At 42.7% G+C, this 21,372-nt stretch overlaps 1 pseudogene; it reads right to left on the bottom strand.

Moving 5' to 3' along the window:
* Positions 1–550: 550 nt before the first annotated feature.
* On the bottom strand, positions 551–17,583 carry LOC142855366 (lipid droplet-associated hydrolase-like; annotated as a pseudogene).
* Positions 17,584–21,372: the final 3,789 nt, after the last annotated feature.

Genomic DNA, 21,372 nt, shown 5'->3' with positions numbered 1-21,372 from the left:
TCTTTCATTGTGTAGAGCACACAGAGACTCCCACTCTCTGTCTCATGGATGTGAACTTCTAGAGGCCTGTTCAGATACATGGCTGTGGAAAAGGGCTCTGTTCAGAAACTCCTGCCACAAAGCTCGTTTTGATATTTTGAGATGGAAGAAGGTTCTGCTCTCCACACATCCAGATGCTTTCAGATTTTCCCTAGTTTACTTCTTATCACTAGATCTGGGGACAGGACCCTGGCGACAGCTCCTGGGACACCAGTCATTCCTCTTGCCTTCCTGAAGGTTGGCCTAACTACTGAATAGAACACAACACAGCAACACACGGTTCTCACAGCACGCCTGATTGGATGGTCCGGGAAGGCTCTGCAGAGTAGAACAGCTCAGCACAGGCTGTCTCGCTAACTGCACAGCAGGCAGAAGATCTCAATTTATTTTGTTCCATTATGGAGGAGATTTACTCCTAAATCAACAAATTATATACCCTGACGTGCCATCCTAACTCTCAGCAAACTTTTTCGAGCTACTCAGGTGCAGTCACACATTTGAAGTCTAAAATTCAGGATATCTGATAACTCTCAAAGAACGAAACAGGATCCCAGTGTGGCGGCTCATTCAGCAATCGACCCTGGAGAGCCTTAAGCAGGAGGACTGTCTGGGCTACGAAAGCTCTAGGATAGCAAGTCAGACCCTGTCAAAACGAAAATGAAAACACCCAAAAAAGAAAAACAAGCAGAAACAGAGAGGAAAAAAGAGTCTCTAAACTGTAACGGCACCCTTGCCCATCATTTTGCCAGTTCTCCTCTGGTATCCTTAGGCCGACATTGTTTGTCTTTACTGACACAAGTTATAACCCGGCTGTCAGTTTCTTCTGCACATAGTAGTGACAGGAGCAATGGGTTTTAAGTAGAGAAATGGCTCCTAGTACTGAGAGGAGACAGAAAAGCTCTATCATAGAAAGACGGGACATAGCTTTTTTTTTTTTCTTTGTTTTGTTTTTCAAGACAGGGTTTCTCTGTGTAACTGTTCTAGCTGTCCTGGAACTAGCTCTTATAGAACAGACTGGCTTCGAACTCCCAGAGATCTGCCTTCCCCTGCTTCCCTGAGTGCTGGGATTAAAGCTGTGTGCCACCACTGCCCGGCGGCTAGGATGCATTTTGAAAAACAATGAAAATTCACAGTTCCCTAAACATGCTCTGGGGACAAGCAAAATCTCTTGACTACATTGTATCTAGCACAGCACCACCAGGATTACAGTAACTATTGCTGCTCAGAATCTGTAAGTAAACCTCCTCTCTGCTCCATGGTCCTTGATGAAGAAAGCCGAGTAACCACCAGGCACGGGACAAGGCTTTGCTGCCCCTGGACTGGTGTGCTGCACATTACCGAGTTGAAGCTATCTGGAGGTAGAGGAAGAAACTCCTGCTGTTCAGAGAGGTCAGCTGTCTGCTACTGTGCACCTTCCCCAGGGAGCGCCAAAGAACACAGGACAAACTTGCAGAGGATATGCTCCTCCCAGAGGGTGCTGTCGCCAAATGTGAAGGTAACTGACATCACGTCACAACTCAGTCCACAGCCCAGGTAAGTCCTAATCTTGACTTTATGGAAATAACCAATTGGAAGGCACCTTTTTAACATGCAGAGGGTTCATGCTGAGAAAGCAGGTTCTAGAAAATAGGGTAAGATTGCTACTGCTAGGGCACCTGCAGGGTTTCTACCCTTTAGCGGACATGAATTCAGCCATGCACACTGGAGGCACACACTATAGTCTGTCACCCAAAGGCTGAAGGACCTCAGACACCTTCCCAGACCCTCTATAAACACAGCTAACAGAAGTGCATCCCACTTCAAGATTGGGCTCCAGATGAGGCTGAATCCCAATGAGACCCCTTTCTCTTATTTTTTTCATATAAAATGAAGATGACTGCCAATTAACCTCATCTCAGATCTAAGACACTATGGGTCTAAAACAATTGTGAATATTTGTCAAACTTCTATTTTTATATTTTCATACATCAAACTCAACTAAAGAGATAAATAAAAATTTTATTCCAGATTTTAAAAGATACAGTTATTTTGCACTGTTTGAAACTATAGGTCAGACAATATTGCATTATGCAATAAGTCTCTTCAAATGATTTAAGAACAAAGTTGTCAGTAATTACACAAAACTATTGCCAAGAGCTAAACCAAAGAAAACCAAACCACACCAACCAGCTAGTAAACTGCAAATGTGCCTTCAAAATCTTATGGGAGTCAAAATTCCAGTAAAATAACAGAAGAGATGGAAACAGAAGTTTCTTATTATCACACTTCATATGTTATAAAACATAACAGCTAACTTAGTTTTGGCAAATGATTAGGGCTTGCAACACTCTGGCTTCCACAAACTCACTTGATTGTCAAGTGCATCTCAAATGGAGCATGTCATGTTAACTTCAGGCATGCAGGGACCGCGTCGTCAGTGAGACACTGAAATTTCAACACTTCGGCCTGGATCACACGACCAGATTAACAGGCCCAGGTGTTTAATAGTTGAGGGGCGGGATGTGGTGGTGGAGAATTTCAACAATGCAGATAATTGAAAGCAGATAAAGTTTTTCAAAAAAAGATTTATTTATTTGTATGAGTTTTCCCCTGCATTTATAGCATGCACATGCCTGGTGCCTGCAAAGGTCAGAAGAAGGCATCAGATCCCTGATCTAGAGTTACAGAGGGTCGGGAGCTACCATGTGGCTTCTGGGAACTGAACCCAAATACTCTGCAAGATTACAAACATTTTCTCACTGCTGACCCATCTCTCTAGCCTCAGATAAAGCCTTTGACTAATGAAAACACAAAATCTTAGCGATGAGTCCCTCCCTCCCCAAAGGTGCCTTGCATGTACAGTCATACACATTATTTACTGTTTAGACATGCAAGTCTGTGTGTCTCTTCTGTGTGTATGTGGTATACGGGCATGCATGTATGTGCATGTGTATGCATGTACATGTGAGGGCAGAGGCTGATGCTGGTTCTTTCTCACCTGTGCTCCATCTTAGGTTTGGAGACACGGTCACTGAGTCTGGAGCTCACTGATTTGTTGAGGTTGGCGGGCTGACAAGCTCCAGCGATCTACCTTCCCTGTTCCCATAGAACTGGGTTACACCTGGATTTTGTGTAGGAGCTGGAGATCTAAACTCGGGTCCTCATGCCTGTGGAGCAGACACTCTCCTCACCGAGCCATCTCTCCAGCCCCATCAAATACAGTTTTCACCGCTCGCGGGAGCTCTATCACCGTCCATCTTTACAGACGGATTATGTTGTCCTCATGTTTCTCCCTTTCCTCCTCCCCTCTTCCCATCCTTCCCATCACTATCTTAATTCACGTGTTCACAGGAGACTGCGACCCTGGGAAGATACATGACTACCACGTGGTGAAAGGCTCTGCAGTCGGGGACCTACTTAAGCTGTGATCAGATTTCTGACCAGAAACTGAGATACAAATGTGTACCATTTACACTTCTGGTCTTGGACAACCTGGTACATAGCAGTAGGTAGCCAACATAGCAGTTAGCATAGTGATTGAAGCAAGTTCACTGTTACTTCCATAACAACAATAGTAGTAATACTTGCTTAGAACTTTAAAATCCCTGGCAACGCTCTTAATATTTTGCATAATTCTTTAGAAAATCATTGAAGAACACATAATTATTTCCAATGTGTTGGTGGGAAAACTGAGGCCAGAGACTCAATGACTTCTTCAAATTCATGCAAACAAAAGATGACGAAAAATATTTGAGCCTAAGTGACTAGCAAGAGCCAGAGCTCACGGGGACTGTGTGACTAGGAGCACTCACATGTGGGCCGGGCACAAGAAAGATGGCAGCCGCCTATAGGGTAAGAGGAATGACATGGGCAGAAAGGAGGCTGTAAGTCACACCAAGGCCAACACCTAAGGGAAAGCTGCTCTCTGACTGAAGCACCTCATCTGGGGAGAAATACCTCAACTGAGGAGAAGCAAGAGTCCAATGACGAGAGCACTGTCTTCAGTTTCCTGCGTTCACGCTTAGACATAAAAACATATTTTCTTATATCCAAAAGGAGAAAATTAAAATCCATTCGGTGTTAGAAACAGGGAGACCATAGTTGTGCTCTTTCCAAGTACTGGTCTGAGCACTGAGCGCAGCGAGCTGGCAGGAAAGGAGGCAAATTCCTAGTGGGATCCAAGACCCTGCTGGAGATATTTCATCACACGGAGTGAAAAGATTCATGGACGGGGCTGCTGTGAAGGGATCCCTTCCTCTCGCTTAGCTCTCTCACCCATGGGACTCCAGGCTCCTAGCTCAGAACCATGCCTTGTCCGCTGGGGCGTCCTCAAGATGGCACAAGAGTGATTTTATACCCATGCGTGCCAAATGAAGACGTAAATTATCTTGTAATTGTACCCACTCAATGGGTCATTTCTGATACATGAGTGAAGGCATGCCTTTAAGGCTCTTAAAGAGTACACTTCCTATTGAGGGTACTTTAACTTTTACTCTGTGATGTCAATGTCAATGTATAGTACACAGCCACACTTAAGAACCAGATGTTGGCAGCTGTGGGTGTAGCTCAGTGGAAGATGCTTGTCCCTTGTGCACTAGGCCCTGAATCCATCCCCAACATCAGGACAACAAACATAAAGACAGATAAAGAAAGTATTTCTGAATGAAAGCTGCATACATGTCTAAAAATGGCTAGAAAATACAGAACAGACAAGAATCTAGACCTACAAACACTTAGTGCGTTCCTGAAAGACAGGTATTACCTGTCAGTGATGATGACACATCATTTTGCTTCTTAAAATAGACAGGAATATTTTCTTATTTCAATTTTTGGGACCAGCTGCATGCAGTGCCTGTCAAGGCCGGAGGGCACAGGATCCCTGGAGCTGTATACGGACTGTTGAGAACCACCGTGTGGGTGCTGGTACTCACACTGGATGCTCTAGTAGCGCGGTCTGAACTGCTGAGCCATCTCCCCAGCCCATGCCTATTTTCAAAACACGCTTTCAATACAGACAGAGTCCTGTACATGCTACATGTTCTTAAATATTGTTTCATAAAAGAGAGCAAGTTAAATATAACACTAGAATTCCAGAGAACCTTAGATTCAAAGATATTCATTTAGAAAAATCTCTGTCTTTTCCACCATTATTCACGGGAACATTATGGAAATTTCTTAAACATAGGTCTTTAGCAACAGACAAAGATAAAGGCAGCCACTATACATCCCTCCCTCTGCTCTACAAAAAAGCAAAGATGAGGCTTTTTGTAAGGCAACGATCAGATACCCACAGTCACCTCTAAGGCATACTTACGGGCAGCTCAGGGGCATCCTTCATGACCCGAAGAACAATATAGCTGCCTATGGAGTGGCCAATGAGGATCAGCTTCACATCCTTGGGCACGTGAGCTCTCAGAAAAGCTATTTTGTGCTGTATTTGACCATTCAGACCATAGATGTCCTCAATTTCTTGAGCATTTGACTCTAAAAGCAAAAGTATAGAAATGCTTTAATGAATAAGTAAACAAGCTTATTAAAGTAGAACAAGATCTACAAAATGCCGAGACTTAAGACAGTGACTTAGAGTCACGCACTGAGCACTTGTCATAGCCTGTGATAGACGAGCTGCAGTACTAGACACTTAGATTACAGACATCCATCCTCACCACAGAACGGGAAAGGCAGCACTAGCGGAAACGTCCCAGCTCATGGACACTGTAAAGACTGACAGCTGTGGATCTCTGATGTAGGGCAGCTGAGATTCAACTGCAGGTCTGTCCTCGAAGCCCGTGAACTTGAAGCTCCTCCATGAACCACTGCTAGTTTAGGTCAGTAGAGCTCAAGGTTGATTACGTAGCAAGTACTCGGGAAGGGCTGCTGGAAGATAGCTGGGCCCTGACACAGAGTTTCTGACACAGTAAGTCTGTGCAGAGGCTCAAGAATTCCCCTTTCTAAGTTTCCAGGAGATGCAGGCAGGCTGAGTCTAGAATTACACACTGGGAACCACTGGGTTAAGCTGACTCAGATCCAGTGAACTAAGAAAACACATGGTGGATAATGTTGACTATGTTGAATAATCTGTGCATATTTAAAGAACTTAAAGACTTAAGTAGAAACCTCAATGTTAACATGCAATCATGACCTGCAATGACCTTTCTGTTCCTATTCTTTTTCTAGGGTTTTCAAGATCTAATTAAAAGCTACACTTGCTTAAGCTCACTGGGCCAGAAAGACAAAGACGGTATGTACTCACTTATAAGTGGACATTAGCTGTTAAGTAAAGGACAATCACACTACAATCCACAGACCCACAGAGACTAAAAAACAGGGAGGGCTCTGGGATGGGTGCATGTATTTCCCTGAGAAGGGGAAACAGATCTTGTGGGTGAACTAGGAACATGTGAGTATGGGAACAGGAGGGATCAGGTGGAATAGGGAGTATGGGGGGAGAGAATGTGGGGAGAGATGACTGGAACTGGAGGGTATTTGTGGGTAATGTGGAATCCTAGTGCAGTGGGAACTCCCTGGAATCTATGACGGTGTCCTTAGTAAGGGCTCCCGGTAACAGAGGATATGGTGTATGAACCATCCAACCTCTGTAACCAGGCAAGGCTTCCAGGGTTGGGACTGGAACAGCAACCCAAACAAAAAATGTCTGACAGACAATCCGTTCTGATTGCAAGATGTATTGGGACAATGGTGGCACAGAACTTGTGTGAGTGGCCACCTAATGACTGGTCTAATTTCAGGCCCATGCCACAAGTGGGAGATCATGTCTGATACTAGCTCCATGATCTAAAGGGGTCAAAGACATGTTGAACACATGGCTGGCAGAATCAACTGATGGGAGTTCACAGAGACTGAGGCAGCATTTGAGGAACCTGATGGGTCTGTGCTAGGTCCTCTGCATAAATGTTATGGTTGTTGCCTGTGTTTTGGGAGTATTCCTGACAGGGAGACTGGGGGTGTCTCTGCCTCTTTTGCCTGCACTTGGAACCCCTTTCTACTTTCTGGGTTGATTTACCCAGCCTTGATGTGAAAATCTGTGCCTGGTCTTACAGTATTGTGTCGTGCCATGTTCTGTTGACATCCCTGGAAGGCCTGCTTTTTTCTGAGGGGAGATGCGGAGGAGGGGGTTGAATCTGGTGGAGAGGGGAGGTGGGGGTGCTTAGAGAAGTGGAGGGAGGGGAAGTTGCTGTTGGGATGTACTGTATGAGAAAAAATAAACAAGCAAACAAGAAACAACAACAACAACAAAAATCTACACCTGCCTTCAAGGACATTATGGTCTAGGAGGAAAAAATATAGATTTTATTTATTTTGCATATGCACATGTGTGCATGTTTACATGTATGTGAGCACACATGTGTGCAATGCTTATGGGTGCCTGAGGTTGGTGGTGGGTGTTTTCCTTGATCACTCTTCTCCTTATATATTGAGGCAGAGTTTCCCACTGAACCCAGAGCTTGCTGTTTTGATTGGCTTGGTTAGCCAGATTGTCCTGAGGATCCTGTTTTTGCCTTTTTCTTGCTGGGATTACAGTAGGGCCATCGTGCCCACTTAGGGTCCTGAGGATCCAAACACTGGTCCTCAGGCTTCTGCTACAAGCACTTTGCCTGTAGAGCCAGTTCCCTAGCTCCCCCACATATATTAAAAATATAATTATGAAGCCTTCAAGAAGTCCCTCAAGTAGGTAAGTATCTCAGCATCTACTGGGTTATGGTAAGTGGCAGTGATCCTCTGTACTCACAGAAGTACTACTATACCTCCATGTTCAGAGAGTCCGGTTTTATCCCATGCTTATTCAGTCCCAGTCCAGCTGGCCTTGGTGAGCTCACAATAGATCAGCCCCACTGTCTCAGTGGGTGGGTGCACCCCTCGTGGTCCTGACTTCCTTACTCATCTTCTCCCTCATTCTGAACCTCATTTGGACCTTGGAAGCTCAATCCGGTGCTCCAATGTGGGTCTCTGTCTCTATCTCCACCCATCGCCAGATGAAGGTTCTATGGTGATATGCAAGATATTCATCAGTATGGCTATAGGATAGGGTCATGGACAATGAGGGCTGATGAGAAGCCAAGGACAATGGCACTGGGTTTTGATCCTATGGCATGAACTGGCTTTGTGGGAGCCTAGCTTGTTTGGATGCTCACCTTCCTGGACCTGGATGGAGGGGGGAGGATCTTGGACTTCCCACAGGGCAGGGAATCTGGACTGCTCTTCAGACTGGAGAGGGAGGGGGAATGGAGTGAGGGGAGGGGGAGAGGAGTAGGGGGAGGGGAAGAGGAGTGGGAGGACGGGGAGGGAAATGGGAGGCGGGGCGGAGGCGGAAATTTTTTCAATAAAAAAAAAGTACTACACCTCTCTCCAACTTCCTCAAGAAAATCATTACAAGAACACTAGAAATACTACTAGAACATTATCATTGATGTATATGTTTAGCTACAGATCAAATATTCAATGTGTAAATTTAAGTATGTATTTTCATTCAAATAGTATTTATAAAACCCCAATGACCATAAAACTAGACATAGGACTAGAAATTAGTGCTGTATTCTGGGACTGAGTGTGCGGACAGTGACCCCTCCTCTTACACAGGAATTTTCACATCATAGAATTCTTCCATTTTACCCATTGTCACTCCAAAATGATATTCTAATATTTTCAATCAAATATCATACATGTAGGAATATAAAGGCTGAAATCAGAACTTCAGATTTGAAATGATCTGAGCTAGATGACTATGTCATTTATTTCTTGATGGACTTTTAAAAACAAACTATGTTTATCTGATATGTATCTTATAATCGACAAATCTAAAAAGCCATAAAATTTTTACTCTAAATTCAAAGTATAACCAGAGATGGAATGCAAGAGAATTTTATATTATTTGTTTATTTATAATAGTAAAATGGTCTGGCAATGCTAACCATCATAGAACTTGAACTGTTAAGTAAGTATGAACATTGAACTTGGTTTAAAAAAGAGACGTTTTCACACACAATCCCCATGTGCCATCATCTATTTTACAGGGAAAAAGTTACTTCATTGTTAATCAAACAGGGAAGAGAAAGCCAAAAGGACTTTGTAAGTTCATGCTACAGGACAAAGAAACAGCAGGGGAGAACTGTGGCCCCTACTTCTTTATGACTCATTCCTTCAGAGATCTGAACGACATTCCTTTCACAGTTATCCTTAGGTTTAGTATCTGAGGTGAAGGGCCCCTCACAGTTTGGGCTCATCTGCTCCCAGCTCTCTCCGTGGTCTGTAAGCTCTTTGGATGGAAATACTGGTGAGACTCTGCCAACTCTGAAGGCAGAATAAGAGACACACTGGCGGAATAAGAGACGGCATCTACAACCATTTACAAATGCTACCTTACAAAAAACCCCCATGAACTTAAAGAATGACTTATAAAATAATTTTAATTATTATTCTCCAAACAGAAGGTATAATGGAATAACCAATAGGCATCAAATTATATTTCCCACTTGACGGGCATGAAGGGTCTGCCAAAAATCTTAACAGATAAATGCGGGGAACAGAAGGGAGATTCAGGAAGAACAAAATGCCACAAACAATAAAGAAAGCAAGAGGCACAAAGCGCAGTATTTGGAACCGATAAGGAGTCTATAGGGAGCCATGGAACTAAGTGGCTGGAAGAGGAAGTGACACGAATCGAGCAGAACGTGGGCCATTGCAGCAGGGCATGTGACTGCACAGAAAGGAGCAGCACGCTTGGCTGTGGGCTCCAGGGTGGGTGCTGCCATGCTGACAGCCCCGGCACATGAGGGACTACTGAATGCACTTGGAAAGGTGCCAGGGCTCTAGGACATACTATCCAGACACTAATGAAAAGGAGAATCATCCTGAGAGCTCTCATCTGAAATGCCTGTCACCAGAACAGCCTAGATTTCAGGTCTCTGTGTCTTTCTGATTTAGGGACACTTGCCTTGAGTTTACTTGCTAAGCCTCTCTCATTCAAAACTCTTCAATACAAACAAGGTTCCCCACTCTTCTCTGCCCCAGGACTATAACCATGGGCTCCATTTCCAGACCCCTCTCCAGGTCTACACTTTAACTTGGAAACATGCGTGCGTTCCTAGTGGCTGTGAGCAGCAGCTGGACTGTCCCCACCTTTGGGCTTGTCTTTCCTCAATGTTCTTCTGCTAGTCACTGTCCTGGAGAGGGAACTCCTCCAAGCAGTCTCTCTCTCTATCTGGAGGACTATTGGGCGTGGTTTTGTTTCTTTATAACTGCACAGGCTAAATTCATCTTCATTGAAAGACTGGTAATATTTCATCTGCTGCAGTTGAACCGGATAATTTTTATCTTGTGCTTCATGGGTTTTGAACAAAGGACCTGAAGTAGTTGATAATAAATTTACCACCGAGTAAGCGGACTCCAGTAAGTCAAAGCCAGACAACAATTTAAACTCCCAAATTGTTTTAAAAAAATTATGTATCTTTCTTGAATCATCCCTGTGTGGTATCAGAGAACAGCTGTTATTATATTCTGTCATTACATCCACTTTACGATTCTGTCAATGTGCTGTAACAAGAATATCATTCCCAACGGTTCTCAGTTTTAACGCATGCTCACATGAGGCGAAGCATGCTGCCAACCTCTGCTGTGCTGCTAGAGCTCGCGCTCTCTTGCTCATCATGTATTCTGCAAACCATGCTGTGCATGTCAGGCACCTGTACTTAGGGTGGCAATCCTGCATGGGAACGATGTACCTGTCCTGCCTGCACTGACCCGTCTTATAGCCCCCACTCGTAAAGCACAACCTCTAATAGGTAACGTAGGTTTTAAGGCCCAGGGCTACACTCAGCCTCATAGAACTTTTGGGATACTTAGGGTACAGATGGAAATAGTCACCTCAGAAGGCGGACATGGGCATCTCTATTAATTCTCCTGCAGTACTGCCTATCATTGCCTAGTTGATCATAAATCCTAAGTGATGACAGACTGCCCTTTCATCCCCCTTCAACGTTCGCTGGCCTCTGGTCCTCTAGATGGCACTGTTCTCATTAGGTAGCAAAGAGCTCAGACTAATGCTAAGTTATTAACACATTATTAAGTATAGAACCAATCCAAACAATAAGTGTTCAAGTAAGTTATAAATAAGCAACAACCATTTTAAAACACAAATATATTTTCTAATTTCCTAAATATATTTCCTAAATTCTGACCCACAACATACATATATCTTTTACTTGTGTTGAGCACTAGTGCATAGTAAGGAAGAATCCATGACCAAGCTCTGGAAGATGCGGTCCTAGGACCAGCAGCAGGAACACTGTTGGGAACTTTCTAGAAATGAAGACTCTCAGGTGGTGCTCCACATCTACTGATCAGCGAATCTGGGTGTACACTTATTCTAATAAAGCTTTGGATAACTTTGAGGCATGTCAAAGTTGAGAATGTTGATTGAAGGGTAGGTAATCTTTCACATCTGCTTTCAATTTCAAAGTTGCTGCTTATATTCTGTTTATTTGCTTCAGATTTTAGTATATTTTTGGATGGTTGCTATGACAATTGCTGTTGCTATAATTAAGAATTCTCTCTATACAACACACCTTTCACTACAAGATAAGGATGAAGGAATAAAACGTGATAGCTGCATATCACTGAGAAGTTTGAGCAGAGGGATTAGATAATTAATCTTCATTAGGGATCCACATTTAAAGAGTTTCTTGCAGACAGCAGATAGTTGGACCTTGTTTTTACCTACTCTGAGAGACTATCTTTAAAGTACTCATTCAAACTGATTAGTAGTACAATTAGATAAATGATTATATACAATTTTACAAGTGATTTTTAAAACAATTATGTGTCATATGAATGTCTATGTGTAGATATTGTGCATGTGAATGCAGGTACCTGGGGAGTCCAGAAAGGTGTGTTGGATTCTATGGAGCTGGAGTGATTGTGAGCTGCCCAACTTGGGTCCTCTGCAAGAGGAGTAAGTGTTCTTAGCTGCTGAGCCACCTTTGCAGCTACTCTAAGTGCTTTCTATTTGATACATTTGCCTTTTTACTCTTTTTTCTACTTTTTCTAGCCTTAATTGAGCAAATTTAAACATCCCAGTTTTCCCTTTTTGTCATAGTAGCTGTATTTGTTTACATTTTTTAAGTGGTTGTCCTAGAATTTGCAGTACTTAATATAAGCCCAATGTATGTAACAGTATTATCACCCTACCTTTAGTTCAGGTATGTTACACAATAGTATTCTCTCTTGTCTTAATTCATCCTTTACGCCATTGCCAATAGTCATTCTACTTACCCACACATTATCATCACTAATTAATTTGAGTAGTTATTAGGTAAATTTAGAATAAGAAAATTTAAAAATCTTTTAATCATTTCTTCTTCCTTGTTTTTCTGTTTTATATTCTTATTAATTAATTTGTGTATGTGTGTGTGTTTATGTGGGTGAGTGCATGCATGCCTGTGTGTGTACACTTATGGACAATATCTGCACAGGTGTCCACATAGACCAGAGGAGGTGCTGGATGCTCTGGAAGCAGAGTTGCAGGTAGCTGTGGCCTATTGGACATGGGTGTGAGGAACTGTGCTCTGGTCCTCTGAATAGCAGCAAGTCCTCTTAACTGGTCAGCCATGGCTCTAGCCATGCCTTTCCATTCTTGCTATAGGTCTGATTTTCTGTTTTCATTCTTCTTTCCTAGGGCAGAGCTAAAGCAAAAGGTCTCCTCAGCTTCTGTCTTCAAAGGCTTTACTCATCCTTTACTTCCAAGGGTAATTTTATTAGACACAGAATTCTAGGTTGCTGATATTTTTCTTTCAAATATTTTACTTTATTCCCCTCTATATATCTGACAAGAAGGCACTGGAAGTCTCATTGCTGTCTTCTTTCAAGGCTTCTATTTGCCTTTGGTTCCCTATAATTTCAATATGGTGAACACAAAGGTGAAGATTTTGAGTATTTATCCTGCTCAGTGTACTCCACGTTTCCTGAATCCGAGTTTTATTATTTGACTTAAGTGTTTCCATTATTCTGGCTCCATTCTCTCCATTCTCTGGTACTGTATTATGTGGATGTCAAACCTCTGAAACGGCCCACAGTTCTTGGATATTCTGTTCTTTAAAAACATTATTTTTTTTGTTCTTGCGTTTCAGTTTGGGAAGTTTCTACTGGCCTATTTTCAATTCCACAGATCCTTCTCCTAGCTGCACGAGGTCTAAAGACAAGCCCAGGAAGCCAGTCTTCATTTTGGTGCAGTATTTAATACTTCCTTCTGATCCTCTTAAAAGTTCCCAGCTGTCACTGGGTTCCCACTCTTCTGCAGTGTGTTACAGTTCTCAGTGGAGTCTCAATATTGACTGCCATGTTTATTTTAAATCCTCTATCTGATAGTCTGAAAATCGGCACTAGGCACATCTGAGTTTGGTTAGGAGTCACAGTTTGTTTAGTCTTCTTGTCTTTTTTTTTTCTTGCCTTTTACGAAGCCTTGTAACTTTATGACTGAAGTTGGACGTGATGTGCCAGTTCTAGGAACCGAGGGAAACAGATCCTTGCATGAAGCTCGATGTCAAGGTGGCCAGGACCTGAGCTACATTTAATATCCATCAGAGGCTTTGGTTTCCTCCACATCTTTGCTTTTCCACCCTTCTCACAGTTGGTTTCCCCTAAGCTCTCCTGATCTGTTCCTGTGTCGTGCAGTGCACACACCTTTGTTATATCAGAAGTCTATTGACATGGGGTAAAATAAGGGAGGAAAGTGATTTACAACCTTATACTCAATGTCATGGAGGGCGGGGCTGAGACTCTGGGAAAAAAATACTTCTCAAATTACTTTCTTCTCTATGTTATGCAAGAGGGCCAGGAGGCCCTTACCTTGGGTTACAGAGTCTAGTCCCCTGGAGAGTAGCATTTGCTATTGAGAATTCTTTGGGAATGCTGCAAAATGATTTCTTCTCTTCCCTCCTCAGGAAAACCCTGGGGGATATTTTCAGATAATTACTGAGTTAGATTTACTGTCATAACAAAGATCCCATGGAGATTAGCTCATGGTTTCAGAGGTTTCAACCCATAACTATCTAGCCCTATTGTCCTGGGTATTTTGGGAAAAGACCATCTAGGCAAGGAATGGCAGAACAAAACTGTTGGCTTTCTTCTGACCAGGAAGTAAAAAGAGAAGAGGCGGACAGGGGAAACAACAAATCCAAGCAAGGTCTGAGGAAGTGATTTTTTTTAGTTGAGGCCCAAAAGGTAAACAAAAGCTGTGAAGAAATAAACAGCTCACTTATTAAAGCAAGAGAAGTTGTCCCTCCACCCCTGGATCTTCTTGTTACATCAATATCATCATGACAAAGGAATATGGGTGGATATAAAAGCCTGTATGCAGCAGGGATGATGAGGAGAAATATACCAGTCAGCATCTGAGGACCATGACAGGAAATTTGTTTTTTATTCTAAACAACACAGGACAAGGTTAAGAGGGTTTAGGCATGATCAGATTTCCATTGTGAAATATAGTTTAAGAAGTGGTGCATTCATTTATGCTGTAGAATATTTCTTTAATGATGCAAACACATGTTGCATTCTTTTATGCTATATCTGTTTATATCTGTAAGGCTATGTTACTCTGCCTGTCTAAAATACCTGATTGGTTTAATAAAATAGCCGAGTGGCTAATAGCTAGGCAAGAGAGACACACAGCTGAGGGCTAGCAGGTAGAGACAATAAATGAGAGAGAGAGAACTGAGAAGAAGGGAGGAGTGAGAAAAGGAGGAGACACTATCACAGTAGGCAGCCACCCAGCTGCACAATCAGCCATGGAGCAAGAAGAAAAGAAAAGGATATAGAATAGAGAAAGCTAAAATCCCAGAGTCAAAAGGTAGATGGGGTAATTTAATAAAAGCTTGCTAGAAAGAAATAGACCAAGCTAAGGCCCAGCATTCATAAGTAAGAATAAATCTCTGTGTATTTATTTGGGAGCTGGGTGTGGGCCTCCAAAGAGAAAAAAGTAAAAAAAAAAATCCAACTATATATTTCAATCATTTTCTACATTAAGCAATAATTAGAAAACATAAAATTGTGGTAATTTACACAGAATTGGCCACTTTCTATAAAGATGGGAAGCATCACAGATTATTCAAGAAGAATTAGATAATCTCTATAGGCCCACTATGAACTAAAGAAAGTCAAGCTTAAAGACTGAAGAGCTCACAAACAAATCCAGACCTACAAGGCTTTACTGGTGAATTCTACCAAGCATTTAAGGGAAGAAATACTATCAGTTTATATGTATTCTTTAAGAAAACATGCAAGGAAGAAATAGTTATCAGCTTATTCTGTGAGGTCTATATCACCATCACACCAAAGCCAGATACAACTTCTAGAAAAACAAAACTATAGGTCAGTATCACTGTGAACAGAGATGAAAAATTATACAGTTTTTGATGAAAAATTATCCCCGCAAATTGAATTCATCAAAAGGTTAAAAAAATGTACATTGTGACTGAGTAGAGTTGATCAAAGGATGACACCATTGATTTAACATTTAAAAATCAATTGTATCTGTCATACTTATAAACCGAAAGATTCACACACTCATCTTAAAAGATACAGAAAAAGTGGAGCTTATCTTTTGTCAGGAATATATTTAGTAATATAGCTACATTTTTAAACACAACATACATGAAATACTGAATCACAATTCCTAGATTATGTATACAGTCTTTGTACCTAGTGAAGCTAGTCTCTTTCCATTACTGTCTATTTTTCTATATATATTTATTCTCTGTTTCCCATTTGAGAAGAGTCTCTCACACTCTAGCACATCCTGGCCTGTATTACGGAGCCTTGACTGTCCTCAAACTCAAAGTCCCTGCCCCTGACAAAAGCAACACAACAAGAACAAAGGAGATATGAACTAAATGCCAGGAGCACACTGATGCTAAAGGTGTTTCTGAGGATTTGTTAGAACTAAGAAGCTAATTTTAAAGATCAGTTAAATGAGGTTCCTTTTCTCTCTTAAGAAATAACAAAATAATACTATGAAGGCAAATGAAGAAAAGGCAAAAGGTACCCCAGATAAGGAAACAGTGAGCAAGGACGAGTCCTAAACGTGAAGGTTCTACAGACAGGAAAACACAGGGCAAAGTGTTGATGTAGGTTTCTGTCTGCCCAGTCCTGGCATAAACACACAGAAACTGTTATTATAACACTGCCTTGCCTATTAGCTTATGCTTCTTATTGGCTAGCTCTTATATCTTAAATTAACCCATTTCTATTATTTTGTATTTTACCCATGAGGGGCGTGGCCTACCTGAAAGGTTCTGGCTGGTGACTTGTATCTTTCTCCTCTGGTGGCTATGTGGCACCTCACTTAATCTGTCTTCTTTCTCCCAGCATTCAGTTTAGTTTTCCTGCCTAGTTCTACTCTTCCCTATCACAGGCCAAAGCAGATTCTCTATTCATTGACCAATAAAAGCAACACACAGACAGAGGAACTTCCCACATCAGAAAAGCACACGGAGGCAGAGGACACAGACAGACTCACCTGTGGAAGAATCTGCTTTATGTAAAGATAGCATTGCAAACCAGAAGGGCAAAGATAATGCTACGAATCTAATGAATGGGATGAACCAGTTAAAGACCGTCTAAGGAGAGAGGGAGCAACAGATTTCTTCCAGCCTGAGGGATTCTCCACAAACAGTGAAAACACATGACAGGCAGAGCTGTTTTTATAATCTTAAAGGAATAGACCATTTTGACCAATTTTATGATGGTGTATATTTCTGTACAACCAAATAAATGCAGAAATAAGGTCAAAGTCACACTGACAAGGAGGCATGCCATGTGTCCCAGGCAGAACACAATTCCAAAGTTTATTGCTTGCAACCCACCAGATACCTCTGACATGACATGGAAAATTCACAAAGGGCCAGGAAGAAAATCCCAGGATAAAAACTCTACATTAAACAGATAATCATCTTAAAATAAGGCGGGAGAAAGTTGTTAAAAACTTAAACTTTGAGCAGGGCTGTGGTGGCACACATCTTTAATCCCAGCACTATGGAGGCAAAGGCAGAGGCAGGCTGATCTCTGTGAGTTCGGGGCCAGCCTGGTCTACAAGAACTAGTTTCAGGACAGGCTCCAAAGCTACACAGAAATCCAATCTTGGAAAAAAAAAACCCAACAAAACTTAAACTTTGATAAAGATATAAAAACATTTACAAGGGAAATTACAAAACTGTGCATGTGGTACCTTCTCCATTAGACAAGGCTCCCCTGTATTATATATCAATGTAAATAAAACTGAAACCGCACACCCAGAGTAGTAACCATGGTTGCTCTAGTAATTTCCCTCTGGTTCACCACAGTTTACCAATAGCAATTATGAAATCATAGGTTTTGAGTATCTGTAACATTTAAACTTCTCCGGAATAATGAAGATAAGCAGTTTCGGCCTGTTGACACTGTTCATTAAAGAAATTAGTCCAGGGCCCACAATTATATAATCTGGGTTTCAACTCCACCACAGAAAAAGAATTCCTCATGCACAGAGATTTCTTTTTGAACTTCTGAGTCCATCTCTAAATAAAAGGATGAGGGGGGGGCAGGTATGAGAAATAAAATAAAGACCGAGCAAAAGGCAGGAGAGGTGTGCACAGCTGTAGTCTCAGCCCTCAGGAAGTGGACGTGTGAGATCAAGGTCAGCCTCTTTAGCTACATAGAGTTAGACAGTAGTGTGGAGACCCTGTCTCAACCTCCTTTTCACTCTCTCCCCATCCCCTACAAAAGCAAGGAAAATATAAAACCTTGAACCAAAGACAATATTGAAGAATTAGAAAGGGTCATTTCAAAAACACTCAGAACAGAATGCCACAGGGCACATCCCAGGTGCAAGACTATTCAGCTGTCTGCATCAAAAGACTGAAAGGCAAATTCAAACAACCACAAGGGGTTTCCTGAGAAACAGGCAGTCACCTGGTCAGGAATGGCCAGGAATCACAGTCAGATTAGTATTTTCCCCTGTGGCTGTCTCCAGTTGGAAGCCACAGTGCCCTTGGATGACTTCCCTCCCCTAGGCTGGCATTCTCTGGTAGCTCAGTGCCTTACCTGAGATGGGCCCTCAACCTTTACCTGGCAATGGCTGGGGGAAAGCTCAGCTCTCCCAGGATGGAAAACACTGAGCTCTTTATGCTCATTCTAGTCACTCTCTTCTGTCCCAATTCTTCAGCACAGTCTTGTGTAATGGAAGCACCACATCATTGGATTGTGAAAGAGGTGGGCAGGGAATACCAGGACATGAGGCGGCAAGCATGCAAGATTCTCTGAATCACATTATACATGCCAACTGGAGACCCTGAAATCTTTAAGTACTCCCCCACCCCCGTCTCCGTTTTTGCCCTCCCTGTCTATGGGCACCAGGTCTCAACACTTCAAGACTCTGTCCCAGCCTTCAGGACAGCCTGCGCCTCCTCCCTCGTGCTACCTAGTCCTTTCCTTAGTGCACTCTGCTCACGCCTTCTCCCCAGTCACTTCTGGACCACCTTCCCACTGCTGTCAATGACCCATTTTGAAGGAGGAAGGTCATTGGTTAATTAATAAAGAAACTGCTTGGCCCTGATAGGTTAGAACATAGGTGGGTGGAGTAAACAGAACAGAATGCATGGAGGAAGAGGAAGTGAGCTCAGATGCCATGCTCCCCTCTCCCAGGCAGACGCGATGAAGCTCCGACCCAGGATGGATGTAAGCTAGAATCTTCCCGGTAAGCACACCTCGGTGCTACACACATTAATAGGCAGTATTTAAATGAATACAGTTTGTGTGTTGTTATTTCGGGGTGTAAGCTAGCCAGGCAGCAGGGAGCAGGGCGGCAGGAATGTAACCCGCAGCTCTTACTACACCATTTGCTGCCTCCCACCAGGAATTCCAGCCTCTCTCTCAGGGCTGTGCTCACAGCTCTGACCCTGGGTTCTGAAATGCTTTTCTTCTGTCAGGGGAGGCCGTGCTGAGTTTCTGGTGGAAGTGGTTGGAGAGTGGCAGCTGGAAGCCTCCCCTGAAGGCTCTCCCTGGCGGACATGTCTTCCCCTTGGTGCTGCACAGCCACTGGCCACGCTTAACACTTTTAGCAGAGCAAACTTCAGTCATTAAATACAACTGACTCTTAACTAAATGATTCCAGCAATGAGACATTGGGAGTTTGATTAACCTCAAGATTTGTGAGAGTTCAAGTAGATATGAAGCACAAGCACTGTCTATGAAAACTGGAAAACAAAACCCACAGTAGCAATTCTAAAACACTTCAAACAAAATAACTGGACTAAGAAGTGCGGAGTGGAGTTCACACTGGTGTTCCCAGGGGTCCCTTCCCTTTCCTTCCCCCTCCTTTCTCCTCTCCCTTCCTCTCCCCTCCCTTCCCTTCCCTAGTACATCTGATTCTCACCAAGCAGTGGAGAAGGAAGGAAAGAAAATCTTACCTAAGAGTCCGAGGTAATTCAGTTCTGTAAGGACAGATTAACAAAACACTCTGTTATGACAATTATAGATTGCTGAAGGGCAACAGTTCCACCCTTGGCCTCAGCTTCAGCCTATGAGCAGGCCTGGATTAAATCAATTTGATAAGCACCAAGCGTCGGGATGTATGACAACCAAGTGTGACTATGACTTATGCAATTTATGAAAACGTGTTTTTCTAAATACAGGTGCTTACCTGGATTAATAATTTTTTAATTCTTTGGAGCAACATATTTTTCCAGTTTAATCTTTTTTTTTAAATTTATTTATTATGTATATAACACTCTGTCTGTATGTATGCCTGCAGGCCAGCAGAGGGCACTGGACCCCACCACAGATGGCCGTGAGCTACCATGTGGCCGCTGGGAATTGAACTCAGGACCCTCGGAAGAGCAGGCAATGCTTCCAACATCTGAGCCATCTTTCCAGCCCCTTTCCAGTTTAATCTTATACAAACCTAGGCAATATGTGAAACAGAACCAGCATTTCATCAGTATAAATTTTAGATCAAACATACAATATTTTTGTTATGTTTATTACAATATTTATAATGCACATATAAACTATATTGTATGAAGCCAATGAGAACAATAAAGCTGAACTGATGAATAAAAATATTCAAAGTAGAATTGTATGTGTATCTAATTAAGGCTTAGCATCCAAATGTCTGCTGTTTATTTTAACTATCCAGAATTCCTACAGTCATGTAGGAACTGACGATGATAACTTTTAAAAAGCTTGAGCTAGAGGCTGGAGAGATGGCTTAGGGTTAAGAGCCTCTTCCAGAGGTCCTGAGTTCAATTCCCACCAACCACATGGTGGCTCACAGACACCTGCAATAGGATCTGGTGCCCTCTTCTGGCCTGTAGGCATAATTGCAGACAGAACACTATACATACTAAGTAAATCTTAATAAATAAATAAATAAAAAAATAAAAAAAACTTGAGCTAGAATGACCCAAGAGTTGTTAGTCACATTATGAATCAAAAAGACACAGCAGGGGAGTTTTTCAGATTTCCCCTTTTCTTTTGGTGCATGCGTGTCCTCACCTGTTTGCATATGTATGGAGGGCAGAGGTCAACTTATGGTATCTTTTTTTAAATTTATTAATTTCTTTTTTTAAAATTTATTTATTTATTAAGGATTTCTGCCTCCTCCCCGCCACCGCCTCCCATTTCCCTCCCCCTCCCCCATCAAGTCTCTCTCCCTCATCAGCCCGAAGAGCAAACTGTGGGAAGTCCAAGGACCGCCCACCTCCATCCAGGTCTAGTAAGGTGAGCATCCAAACTGCCTAGGCTCCCCCAAAGCCAGTACGTGCAGTAGGATCAAAAACCCATTGCCATTGTTCTTGAGTTCTCAGTAGTCCTCATTGTCCGCTATGTTCAGCATGTCCCGTTTTATCCCATGCTTTTTCAGACCCAGGCCAGCTGGCCTTGGGGAATTCCCGATAGAACATCCCCATTGTCTCAGTGTGTGGGTGCACCCCTCGCGTCTATGCTCGCAGGGACCTTAATTTCTTCAGACAGGGTCTCTCTGCACTGACTGGCTGGCCAGCAAGCTTTCAGGACCCATATGTCCTCTCCCACTCTCCCCATGCCGGGGTCACAATAGATCTCTTAAGTGAGCACTCGGGGTCCAAACTCAGGTCCTTCAGCTTGTACAGCGGGGTCACAATAGATCTCTTAAGTAAGCACTCGGGGTCCAAACTCAGGTCCTTCAGCTTGCACAGCACACATGTTACCCAGGGAGCAGCCACCCAGTCTGCAAGAGTTCCATTACTCTGTCTACTAAGAACCTGTGTCACTTACCACACACATCGGAGTCTAAGAAGCTCCTAAAGCTTCCTTAGAAGCCGGTCT

This window comes from Microtus pennsylvanicus, chromosome 8 (assembly GCF_037038515.1).
Source record: "Microtus pennsylvanicus isolate mMicPen1 chromosome 8, mMicPen1.hap1, whole genome shotgun sequence".
NCBI classification, from domain to species: Eukaryota; Metazoa; Chordata; class Mammalia; order Rodentia; family Cricetidae; genus Microtus; species Microtus pennsylvanicus.
The sequence above is the reverse complement of the archived record's forward strand: the minus strand, read 5'-3'. Positions and strand labels throughout refer to the sequence as shown.